We start from the raw sequence: 13,013 nt of genomic DNA on the forward strand, positions 1-13,013 counted from the left end.
TTTTTTCAGAAATTATCTGAGAATTGGGTTCATATATTTATCTGTGCTATCTGTGTGTGCAAATCCTAAATGATGATGCTGTGAAAGTGCTGTACTCAATATGCCAGCAAGTTTGGAAAACTCAGCAGTGACCACAGGACTGGAAAAGGTCAGTTTTCATTCCAATCCCTAAGAAAGGCAATCCCAAAAAATGCTCAAACTACCGCACAATTGCAATCATCTCATAGGCTAGTAAAGTAATGCTCAAAATTCTCCAAGCCAGGCTTCAACAGTATGTGAACCATGAACTTCCAGATGTTCAAGTTGGACTTAGAAAAGGCAGAGGAACCAGAGATCAAATTGCCAACATCTGCTGGATCATCGAAAAAGCAAGAGAGTTCCAGAAAAACATCTATTTCTGCTTTATTGACTATGCCAAAGCCTTTGACTGTGTGGATCGCAATAAACTGTGGAAAATTCTGAAAGAGATGGGAATACCAGACCATCTGACCTGCCTCTTGAGAAATCTGTATGCAGGTCAGGAAGCAACAGTTAGAACTGGACATGGAACAACAGACTGGTTCCAAACCAGGAAAGGAGTACACCAAGGCTGTATATTGTCACCCTGCTTATTTAACTTATATGCAGAGTACATCATGAGAAATGCTTGGCTGGATGAAGCACAAGCTGGAATCAAGATTGCCAGGAGAAATATCAATAACCTCAGATATGCAGATGACACCACCCTTATGGCAGAAAGTAAAGAAGAACTAAAGAGAATCTTGATCAAAGTGAAAGAGGAGAGTGAAAAAGTTGGCTTAAAGCTCAACATTCAGAAAACTAAGACCATGGCATCTGGTCCCATCCCTTCATGGCAAATAGATGGGAAAAGAGTGGCAGACTTTATTTTGTTGGGCTCCAAAATCACTGCAGGTGGTGACTGCAGCCATGAAATCAAAAGATGCTTACTCCTTGGAAGGAAAGTCATGACCAACCTAGATAGCATATTAAAAAGCAGAGACATTACTTTGTCAACAAAGGTCTGTCTAGTCAAGGCTATGGTTTTTCCAGTGGTCATGTATGGATGTAAGAATTGGGCTATAAAGAAAGCTGAGTGGAGAAGAGTTGATGCTTTTGAACTGTGGTGTTGGAGAAGATTCTTGAGAGTCCCTTGGACTACAAGGAGATCCAACCAGTCCATCCTAAAAAAGATCAGCCCTGGGTGTTCATTGGAAGGACTGATGTTGAAGCTGAAACTCCAATACTTTGGCCACCTGATGTGAAGAGCTGATTCATTTGAAAAGACCCTGATGCTGGGAAAGATTGAAGGCAGGAGGAGAAGGACATGACAGAGCATGAGATGGTTGGATGGCATCACCAACTCAATGGACATGAGTTTGGGTAAACTCTGGGAGTTGGTGATGAACAGGGAGGCCTAGCGTGCTGCAGTCCATAGGTCACAGAGAATCGGACGCGACTGAGCAACTGAACTGAACTGATTTATCTGTTGTCCCAAGGGTGGTTAAGAGGTTGATTCAAGAGAAAAGAAAAGGCAGGAATCAACATTTACAGTGCTCCTTGCATTGTTATGTGTTCCTCAGGACAACTGTGTGTGATGCATTCTGTTATGACCATTTATAGATGAGAGGCTTCCCCAGTGGATCAGTGGTAAAGAATCTGCCTGCAATGCAGGAGACATAGGAGACGTGGGTTCGATCCCTGGGTTGGGAAGATCGCCTGGAGGAGGAAATGGCAACTCGCTCCAGTATTCTTGCCTGGAAAATCCCATGGAGAGAGGAGCCTGGTGGGTTATAGTCCAAAGGGTCACAGAGAGTCAGACATGACTGAGCACACACACCCACCATAGATGAGAAGTCTGAAATCAATAGCAATGGTAATGAGCAAGGTTCTGAAGCTGGGAAGTAGCAGAGGCAACTCTAGAACCCAGGTTTGTAAGTTCAGGAATCCAATCAGCAACTTATTCTGTGGTGCTGTCTCTAGAGAAGAAAGAGGAAAGAGCCTGTAAGGAAATCGAGCTAAAGAGAATTGCAAGAAAACAATTGGTAAAGAATCTGCATGCAGTGCAGGAGACACAGGAGACATGGGTTCTATCCCTGGGTTGGGAAGATCCCCTGGAGAAGGAAATGGCAACCCACTCCAGTATTCTTGCCTGGAGAATCCCATGGACAGAGAAGCCTGGCAGGCTAGTCCATCAGGTCACAAGCGTTGGGACACAACTTAGAAACTAAACCACCACCAATAGTCTATTTTACCACAAGATAGGTGGGACAAAATGCAATCTTGTTTGAGAGGAACTTCCTGGAGAGGGCGGCATTTGATTCAGTCTCTTTAGATTCACATACACACTCTCTCTCTTTTTAATTTTTTATTTTGAGATCATTTCAGATTTTCAGAAAAGTAACAAAAATAACATTAAGAATTACTGTCGGAGAAGACGTGGAGAAAAGGGAACCCTCTTGCACTGTTGGCGGGAATGTAAGTTAACACAGCCACTATGGAGAACAATATGGAGATTCCTTTAAAAACTAGAAATAAAACTACTATATGACCCAGAAATCCCACTACTGGGCATATACCCTGAGGAAACATAATTGAAAAAGACACATGTACCCCAATGTTCATTGCAGCACTACTTACAATATTTAGGACATGGAAGCTATCTAGATATTGCATGGAAGTAACCTAGGTTGTTGATATTTCTCCTGGCAATCTTGATTCCAGCTTGTGCTTCATCCAACCTGGCATTTCACATGGTGTACTCTCCATAAGCAGGGTGACAATACACAGCCTTGTCATAATCCTTTCCCAATTCTGAACCAGTCCATTGTTTCATGTCCAGTTCTAACTGTTGCTTCTTGACCTGCATATCAATTTCTCAAGAGGCAGGTAAAGTGGTCTGGTATTCCCACCTCTTTAAGAATTTTTCACGGTTTGCTGTGATCCACACAGTCAAAGGCTTTAAGCATCGTCAACGAAACAGTAGATATTTTTCTGGAATTCTCTTGCTTTTTCTCTGATCCAACAAATATTGGCAATTTGACCTCTGGTTCTTCTGCCTTTTTAAAATCCAGCTTATACATCTGCGAGTTCTTGGTTCATGTACTGTTGAAGCCTAGCTTGAAGGATTTTGAGCATTACCTTGCTGGCATCTGAAATAAGCACAACTGTGCGGTAATTTGAACCTTCTTTGGCTTTGCCCTTCTTTGGGATTGGGATGAAAACTGACCTTTTCCAGTCCATGGCCTGTCTACATAAACAATTTTATTTTAAAAATGAATTACAAAATTCATGGCCCACATGAAGTATAGTGATTTAATGATGGAGATTTATTATAATGGATAAAGAAGAGGTATTTGTTTATTGTCTCATCGGTGCATATAAAAGTTCTTCATAATGTCCAACTATTACCTCTTCCTGTTCACATCCCAAAACCACTTTTTCATTTTCTTTCCTGTTCACTATTGCCAAATGCACTGTTCTCGGTTAATTTCCTATCTCCCACTTTGAGAAAATGTATCAACGCATAGTTACTCAGGACACCGGGCTCCTCAGAACTATTTGTATTGAAGGCCACAGCTCTTCTTGCCTCGGCAGTTCCGCTACAACACTGACTCATGACGTTGCGTCATTCACCCTGTAGTCTGTGAACACTGGATTCCAACTACTCTCAAAAGTTATTTCTGTGCTTTGTTGATGAGGACCTCTTACCCAGCCTATGCTGGAAAATGTGAGCCATCACTCATTTCCAGATCATGCTAAGTTTACCATTTGGGATTACATAGTATAAACATTGGAGAAGGAAATGGCAACCCACTCCAGTATTCTTGCCTAGATAATCCCATGGACGGAAGAGCCTGGGGTAGGCTACTGTCCATGGGGCTGCAAAGAGTCGGACACGACTGAGCGACTTCCCTTCACTTCACTTCACTTCACATGGAATTAGGGTGGGCCATAAATCTGGTAAAGTGGAGTGAAGTTGCTCAGTCGTGTCCGACTCTTTACGATCCCATGGACTGTAGTCTCTACCAGGCTCCTCCGTCCATGGAATTTTCCAGGCAAGAGTACTGGAGTGGGTTGCCATTTCCTTCTCCAGGGAATCTTCCCGACCAAGGGATCGAACCCAGGTCTCCCACATCGCAGGCAGACGCTTTACCATTTGAGCTACCAGGGAAGCCCCAAAAATCTAGTAAAGGGTATTCTTATAAGGAAAGGGAAATTTGGAGACACAGACACACAGAGGATAATGCCATTTGAAGACAGAGGCAGAGATTGGAACAACCATCTGTAAACCAAGGAACACCAAGGATTGCTGGCAACCCAGAAGCTGAGAGAGAAGCATGAATCAGACTCTCACTCAATGTCTCCAGGAGGAACCAAATCTGCTGACACCTTGATTTCAAGGCTCTGGAGTCCAGAACTGTATGGGAATAAAACACTAAGTTTATGATAATTTGTCACAACAGTCCTAGGAAACAAACAGGTCCTGCTTTCTAAAGACTGATCCCAGTGGGAAGGATACGTGAGGAGCCTGTGGGTGGAGCAAGAAGCGAGGAATATTTATGCAAGAAATGGTCAACCCTTGTCCAGCATGTTTTCATACATCCTGAAAAGGCGTGACAGCATCACCACATCAGCTGGAGGTAAGAGAGGACATTGATGAGAAAAGCCCATAGGCATTGGGAGAAGTGGTCTCAAAAGCCATCAGAGGAAATGGCCACTGCTGCTGGAGGGCAGGCTGACCCGTGGCACAGACCCTCCTGCAGGTGCAGGATGACTGGCCTGCGTGCCAGGGTAGGGACGTCTGGGGTAAAGGATGCCTGCCACCAGACCTGCAACCCTTGGGTATATAGATCAGCAGCAGGACCGTGGTCTGATTACATCAGAACGAGAGCTGTGTGCCAACCCATACACGCGGCTCAAGCCGAACGGTCAGCAGTGGACCATCAGTTGCCCAGGGCCCCAAACTCCTCCTGTATCCATAAGGGTCACTCCAAATCAGCATGTCTGCACCTTTTGGGGGACCCAATCTCCCACGAATCCACAAAACAAATACTACAGTGGTCAGGGGTAGCTATCCATCATCAAGCCACCCTCCCAGGACCAGAGTCTGGGCTTAGCAGGGATGACTCCAGACATAAGCCCTGGAGCCCTTCCCATGCCTGGGACAGAAGCGTCAGAATGTGCTTGAAGGGGAGACACAGGGTCTGGAGCACTCACAGGTTCTGGGCTGGGCTGGGGGCAATGTGCCTAGCTGATCCCAGGCCCAGGTAGGAATTCTGACAATCTCAGTGAAGACACTCCAAAGTCCAGGGCCTTCTGAAGCTCAAGGATGGAACAGGATCTCATTCGAGTGGGCCTGCAAGGACTCCCTCCTTGACCAATCTTTAGTCAGGCTCCTCTGAGCCCTCTTCTCAATGAAGCCTTGACCTTGGTCCACTGAGTCCAGTTTTAGCCAAGAATCTTGCTAAGCCTTGATATCTGATCATCCTTGATATCTAATCAAGTTCTTCATCCCTTATCCTTGATATCTAAGTCCTTGGTCTGCCTTTAACAAGAAGCCCATTAGGCCAGTTTAGCAAGAATGCCCTTACTCTTAATAAGTAATCAAGTTATTATTAGTCACTTTCTACCCACTGACCCCATGTCTACATCCCCAGCTCTCTGCTGTGCTTGGAGTTAAGCTCAGTTCTGTATTGAATTCTCTGTTCCCCACTACAGTAGCTCAATTAAATGTCTTGCCTTTCTTTAGTAAGTATTAGGTGAAAAAAATGTTTTTTTCTGGTTGAAGGCTAGGACTGATTTTATTCCAGATTCATTTCAGTGTTCTGTGTGTGTTTGTTAGGTGCTTCACACAAGTGAGTTCATATTACACATATTATTTATAAATTGCTTTTTTGTTTGGCAATATTTATTGCCTCTTGCAAAATCAACAAATATTCATCTAGTCAATACTTTTATGATTAAAAATTGTTTGTTTTAATTTGTCTGATCCACAGCTTTTACTATTACAAGCAACCCTGCAGTGAACATCCTTAGAGCTTTATCTTTGTGCATATCCTTACTTATTACTTTTTAAAATTGAGGTATAGTTGATTAACAATATTATATTAGTTTTGGACTTCTCAGGTGGTCCAGTGGTTAAGAATCTGCCTGCCAATGCAGGGGACATTGGTTCAATCCCTGGTCCAGTAAGATTCCACATGCTGCGACTAAGCCTGTGCTCCATAGCTACGAAGCCTGCACTCTAGAGCCCTCAAACTGCAACGACCGAAGCCGGTGCACCCCAGAGCTCTTGCTGCCAGCAAGAGATGCCACCTCAGTGAGAAGCCGACACATTGTAACTAGAGAGTAGGTCACACTCCTGCATCTAGAGAAAGCCGGCACACAGCAACAAAGACCCAGCACAGCCAAAAAGTTTAATTAATTTTTTTAAATACAAGAAATTTTTTAAAATATATTAAGTTTTTTTTTAATTTTTTTTATTAGTTGGAGGCTAATTACTTCACAACACTTCAGTGGGCTTTGTCATGCATTGATATGAATCAGCCATAGAGTTACACATATTCCCCATCCCGATCCCCCCTCCCACCTCCCTCTCCACCCGATCCCTCTGGGTCCTCCCAGTGCACCAGGCCCGAGCACTTGTCTCATGCATCCCACCAGGGCTGGTGATCTGTTTCACCATAGATAATATACATGCTGTTCTTTCGAAACATCCCACCCTCACCTTCTCCCACAGAGTTCAAAAGCCTGTTCTGTACTTCCGTGTCTCTTTTTCTGCCCTGCATATAGGGCCATCATAACCATCTTTCTAAATTCCATATATATGTGTTAGTATGCTGTAATGTTCTTTATCTTTCTGGCTTACTTCACTCTGTATAATGGGCTCCAGTTTCGTCCATCTCATTAGAACTGATTCAAATGAATTCTTTTTAACGGCTGAGTAATATTCCATGGTGTATACGTACCACAGCTTCCTTATCCATTCATCTGCTGATGGGCATCTAGGCTGCTTCCATGTCCTGGCTATTATAAACAGTGCTGCGATGAACATTGGGGTGCACGTGTCTCTTTCAGATCTGGTTTCCTCAGTGTGTATGCCCAGAAGTGGTATTGCTGGGTCATATGGCAGTTCTATTTCCAGTTTTTTAAGAAATCTCCACACTGTTTTCCATAGTGGCTGCACTAGTTTGCATTCCCACCAACAGTGTAAGAGGGTTCCCTTTTCTCCACACCCTCTCCAGCATTTATTGCTTGTAGACTTTTGGATAGCAGCCATCCTGACTGGCGTGTAATGGTACCTCATTGTGGTTTTGATTTGCATTTCTCTGATAATGAGTGATGTTGAGCACCTTTTCATGTGTTTGTTAGCCATCTATATGTCTTCTTTGGAGAAATGTCTGCTTAGTTCTTTGGCCCATTTTTTGATTGGGTCATTTATTTTTCTGGAATTAAGCTTCAGGAGTTGCTTGTATATTTTTGAGATTAATCCTTTATCTGTTTCTTCATTTGCTATTATTTTCTCCCAATCTGAGGGCTGTCTTTTCACCTTACTTATAGTTTCCTTTGTAGTGCAGAAGCTTTTAAGTTTCATTAGGTCCCATTTGTTTAGTTTTGCTTTTATTTCCAATATTCTGTCCATGGGTCATAGAGGACCCCACTGAGATTTATGTCGGAGAGTGTTTTGCCTATGTTCTCCTCTAGGAGTTTAATAGTTTCTGGTCTTACATTTAGATCTTTAATCCATTTTGAGTTTATAAAATATATTAAGTTTTAACTGTACAACTTCGTGGTCTTGTGGATGACACTCCATTTATAGCTATAAAACATTGGCTGTATTTCTATATATATTGGCTATATGTCAAATAACATATTCTTGCAGCTTATTTTTTTTGTATGTGGTAGTTTGTACCTATTAAACCCCTACCCTTACCTTGCCCTTCCTCCCTTCCCTCTCTCCACTGGTAACCACTAGTTTATATCTGTAAGTCTCTTTCTTATTTGTTATATTTACTAGTTTATCTCATTTTTTAGATTACAGACATAAGTAATAACCTACAGTATTTGTCTTTCTATGACTGACTTATTTCACTAAGCATGCTATCCTCCAGGTCCAGTCATGTTGTTGCAAATGGCAAAATCTCATTCTTTTTTATGGTTGAGTAGTTTTCCACTGTGTGTATGTGTGCATGTATTTGTGTGTGTGTGTGTGTGTGTGTGTGTGTAAACCAGAAGTTCTTTATTCATTCATCTGTTGATACTTACGTTACTTCCATATCTTGACTATTATAAATCAGACTGCTGTAAATTTTGAGGTGCATTCATCTTTTCAAATTAGTTTGTTCATTTTCTTGCATATATATATGTATACCCGGGTTTGGAATTGATGGCTCATACTGGCTGCACCAATTTACATTCCCAAAAACAGTATATAACAGTATATATATTTACCACATCCTTGCCAACAACACTTGTGGTCTTTTTGAGGATGACCATTCTCACAGGTATGAGGTGATAGCTCATCCTGGTTTTGACTTGCGTGTCTCTGATGATTAGCAAAGTTCAGCATATTTTCATGTGCCTGTAGGTCATCTATATGTTTTCTTTGGAAAAATATCTGTTCAGTCCCTCTGCCCATTTTAAAGTCAGGTTCTGTGTTTTTTGAGATTGAGTTGTGTGAGGTGTTTGTTTGTATTTTTGGGGTTTAACCCCCTGTGGTCATATCATTTGCAAATTTTTCTTCCACTCAGTAGGTTGTCCTTTCATATTATCAATAGTTTCCTCAACTATGCAAAGGTTTTAAGTTTAACTTGGTCCCATTTGTTTATTTTCACTTCTATTTCCTTTGCTTCAGGAGATAGAGCCAAATAAATATTGCTACAGTTTCTGTCAAATAGTGTTCTACTTATGTTTTCTTCTAGGAGTTTTATAGTATCCAGTTTTACATTTAGGTCTTTAATCCATTTTGACATTTTGTGTATATGGTGTTAGATAATGCTACAATTTGATTCTTTTACATGTATCTGTCCACTTTTCCTGAACCCTGGGTCAGGAAGAGCCCCTGGAGGAGGATCTTCTCAGGGGGCACAGTGGTAAAGAATCTGCCTGCCAATTCAGGAGACCTAAGAGAAGTGGGTTTGATCCCTGGGTCAGAAAGGTTCCCTGGTGTAGGAAATGGCAACCCACTCCAGTATTCTTGCCTAGAAAATTCCATGGACAGGGGAGCCTGGTGGGCTACATCCATGGGGTCACAAAGAGTCAGACATGACTGGGCATACAACGCAACACAACATTTGTAGATAGTGTCAGTTTTAATATTTCCTTTCCAGTGTGGATTCCTTTTATTTCTTTTTCTTATGTGATTCCTGTGGCTAGAACTTCCAATACTATGTTAAATAAAAGTGGTGAGAGTGAGCATCCTTGTCTTTTTCTTGATCTTTGAGGAAATACTTCTGGCTTTTCACTATTGACTGTGATGTCAACTGGGTTTCTTTATTATACTGAGGTATGTTCCCTCAATGCCCACTTTCTGGAGAGGTTTTACAGTAAATAAATATTTAATTTTGTCAAAGGCTTTCTCTACCTCTGTTGAAATAATCATATGACTTTATTCTTCCATTTGTTAATTTGATGTATCACATTTTTGATATGTAGATATTGAACCATTCTTGCACCCCTAAGTTAAATCCCTTTTGATCATGATGTATGATCTTTTTATGTAATACTGGATTTAGTTTCCTGATATATTTTTTGAGAATTTTTTTAAATCTATGCTCATCACTGATACTGGCCTGTAGTTTTCTTTTTTGTGTGATATCTTTGTTTGGTTTTAGAACTAGGGTGATGCTGGACTCACAGAATGAGTCTGAAAGTATTCCTTCCTCTGCATTTTTAAAAATATTTTGAGAAAGATAGGGATTAACTTTTCTCTAAATATTTAGTAGAATTCACCTGAGAAGTCCTCTGGTCCTGGACTTTAGCTTCTTGGGAGTTTTTTTAATTGCTGGTTCAATTTTTTTTAACTGAGAATTGATCTGTTCATATTTTGTTTCTTCCTGATTCAGTCCTAGATGATTGCACATTTCTGGATGTTTGTCCATTTCTATTGGGTTGTCCATTTTATTGGTATATAGTTGTTTGTAGTAATTTCATATGATTTTCTGCATTTGTATGATTTCAACTGTAACTTCTCTTTTTTTTTTCATTTCTGAGTTCGGTTTAGTCACTCAGTCGTGTCCAACTCTTTGCGACCCCATGGACTACAGCATGCCAGGTTTCCCTGTCCATTACCAACTCCCAGAGCTTGTGCAACCTCATGTCCATCGAGTTGGTGATGCCATCCAATCATTTCATCCTCTGTCGTCCCCTTCTCCTCCTGCCTTCAATCTTTCCCAGCATCAGGGTCATTTCCAATGAGTCAGTTCTTTGCATCAGGTGGCCAAAGTATTGGAGTTTCAGCTTCAGCATCAGTCCTTCCAATGAATATTCAGGACTGATCTCCTTTAGGATGGACTGGTTGGATCTCCTTGCAGTCCAAGGGACTCTCAAGACTCTTCTCCAACACCACAGTTCAAAAGCATCAACTCTTCACCGCTCAGCTTTCTTTATAGTCCAATTCTGACATCCATACATAACTACGGGAAAAACCATAGCTTGGACTAGATGGACCTTTGTTGGCAAAGTAATGTCTCTGGTTTTTAATATGCGGTCTAGGTTGATCAAAGCTTTTCTTCCAAGGAGCAAGTGTCTTTTAATTCATGGCTTCAGTCACCATCTGTAGTAATTTTGGAGCCCAAAAAAATTAAGTCTCTCACTGTTTCCATTGTCTCCCCATCTATTTTCCATGAAGTGATGGGACCAGATGCCATGATCTTAGTTTTCTGAATGTTGAGTTTTAAGCCAACTTTTTCACTCTCCTCTTAAGAGGTTCTTTAGTTTTTCGCTTTCTGCCATAAGGGTAGTGTCATCTGCGTATCTGAGGTTATTGATATTTCTCCCGGCAATCTTGATTCCATCTTGTGCTACATCCAGCCTGGCACTTTAAATGATGTACTCTGCATAGAAGCAGGCTGACGATATATAGCCTTGACGTACTCCGTTCCCGATTTGCAACCAGTCTGTTGTTCCATGTCCAGTTCTAACTGTTGCTTCTTGACCTGCATACAGATTTCTCAGGAGGAAGGTAAGGTGGTCAGGTATTCCCATCTCTTTAAGAATTTTCCACAGTTTGTTGTGATTTGGGCCCTTTCTCTTTTTTTCTTTATGAGTCTAGCTAAAGATTTATCACTTTTTTTTAATCTTGTCTAAGAACCAGCTCTTAGTTTCATTGGTAGTTTTTTTTCTTTTTTTAGTCTCTAATTCATTTATTTCTGCTCTGATTTTTGTAATTTACGTCCTTCTACTAACTTTGGGTATTGTTTGTTCTGCTTTTTCCACTTTCTTTAGCTATAAACTTAGGTTGTTTATTTCAGATTTCCCTTATTTCCTGAGGTAAGCTTGGATCATTATAAACTTCCTTCTTACACTGCTTTTGCTGTGTCCCAGAGATTCACACTATTGTGTTTTTGTTTTCATTTGTCTCCAGCTATTTTTTTTATTTCCTCTTTGACTTCTTCAGTGATCCATCCATTGTTTAGTAACATATTGTTTAGTCTCCATGTATTTGCATTTTTTGCTGTTTTTTAATTATAGTTGATTTCTATAAGTGTTGCAGTTGGAAAAGATGCATAATATGATTTCAGTTTTCATAAATTTATTGAGGTTTGTTTTGTGACCTAACATATCCTTAAGAATGTTCTATATGTACTTGATAAAAATGTGTATTATTCTGCTTTTGGCTGGAATGTTCTATATGTATCTAGAATGTTCTTTATGTATCTATTAATCCATCTGATAAAATGTGTCATTTAAGGCCACTTTTTCCTTATTGTTTTTCTATCTGGGTGACCTGTCCATCAATTTCAGTGGAATGTTAAAGTCCTTTACTATTATTGTGTTACAGTTGGTTTCTCCTACATCCATTAATATTTGCCTTACATACTAAGTAGTCCTATGTTGGGTCCATATATATTTAGAATTGTTATATCTTCTTAAATTGATCCTTTGATCATTACATGGTGTCCTTCTTTGTCCCTTTTATAGTCTTTATTTTAAATTCTATTTCAGCTGATTTTAAGTATTGCTACTCCAATTTTTATAAATTTACATTTACATGAAATATTTTTTTATATTCCCTCATTTTCAGTCTGTTTGTGTCTCTAAATCTGAACTGACTTTCTTTTAGGTAGTATATGTACTTGTCTTGCTTTCATTCAGCCACCATATGTCTTTTGACTGGGGTATTGAGTCAATTTACATTTAAAGTAACTTTTGAGATATATATGGTTACTGACATTTTATAAAGTATTTTGGAGTTGCTTTTGTAGTTCTTTTCTGTTCCTTTCTTCTTCTTTTACTTTCTTTCCTTTTGATTTGATGACTATTTTTGTGTTATGTTTGGATTCCTTTTTCTTTTCTGTGTGTGTATTATAGATTTTTAGCTTCTGATTACCATGAAGTTTATACATAGTAGTCTATATATATGTGTGTGTGCATGTGCAATTGTTTTAAGTTGCTAATCACTTAGCTTCAATGCATTTTAACTAATCTGCATTTCAATTGTTATCTCCTTGTGATCACTGTTTTTTTGACACCATATTTTGCATCTTTTTGTTTTGTGTATTCCTCAACTGCTCATTGTAGATACAAATGATTTTACTTGCTTCATTTAACCTTCCTACTAGCTTTGTACATGATTGATTTACTACCTTTACTTTCTATTTGCCCTTACCTATAAGATTTTTCTTTTCATAATTTTCACATTTCTAGTTGTGGCCTTTTATTTTCCACTTAGAGAAGTCTCTTTAACATTCCTTGTAAAGCTAATTCGGTAGGATTGAACTTTTTAGTTTTTGCTTATCTGTAAAACTTTTGCTCTCTCCCATAAATCTGAATAAGAGCTTTGCCTGGTAAAG

Source organism: Muntiacus reevesi, chromosome 4 (assembly GCF_963930625.1).
Source record: "Muntiacus reevesi chromosome 4, mMunRee1.1, whole genome shotgun sequence".
Lineage (NCBI taxonomy): Eukaryota > Metazoa > Chordata > Mammalia > Artiodactyla > Cervidae > Muntiacus > Muntiacus reevesi.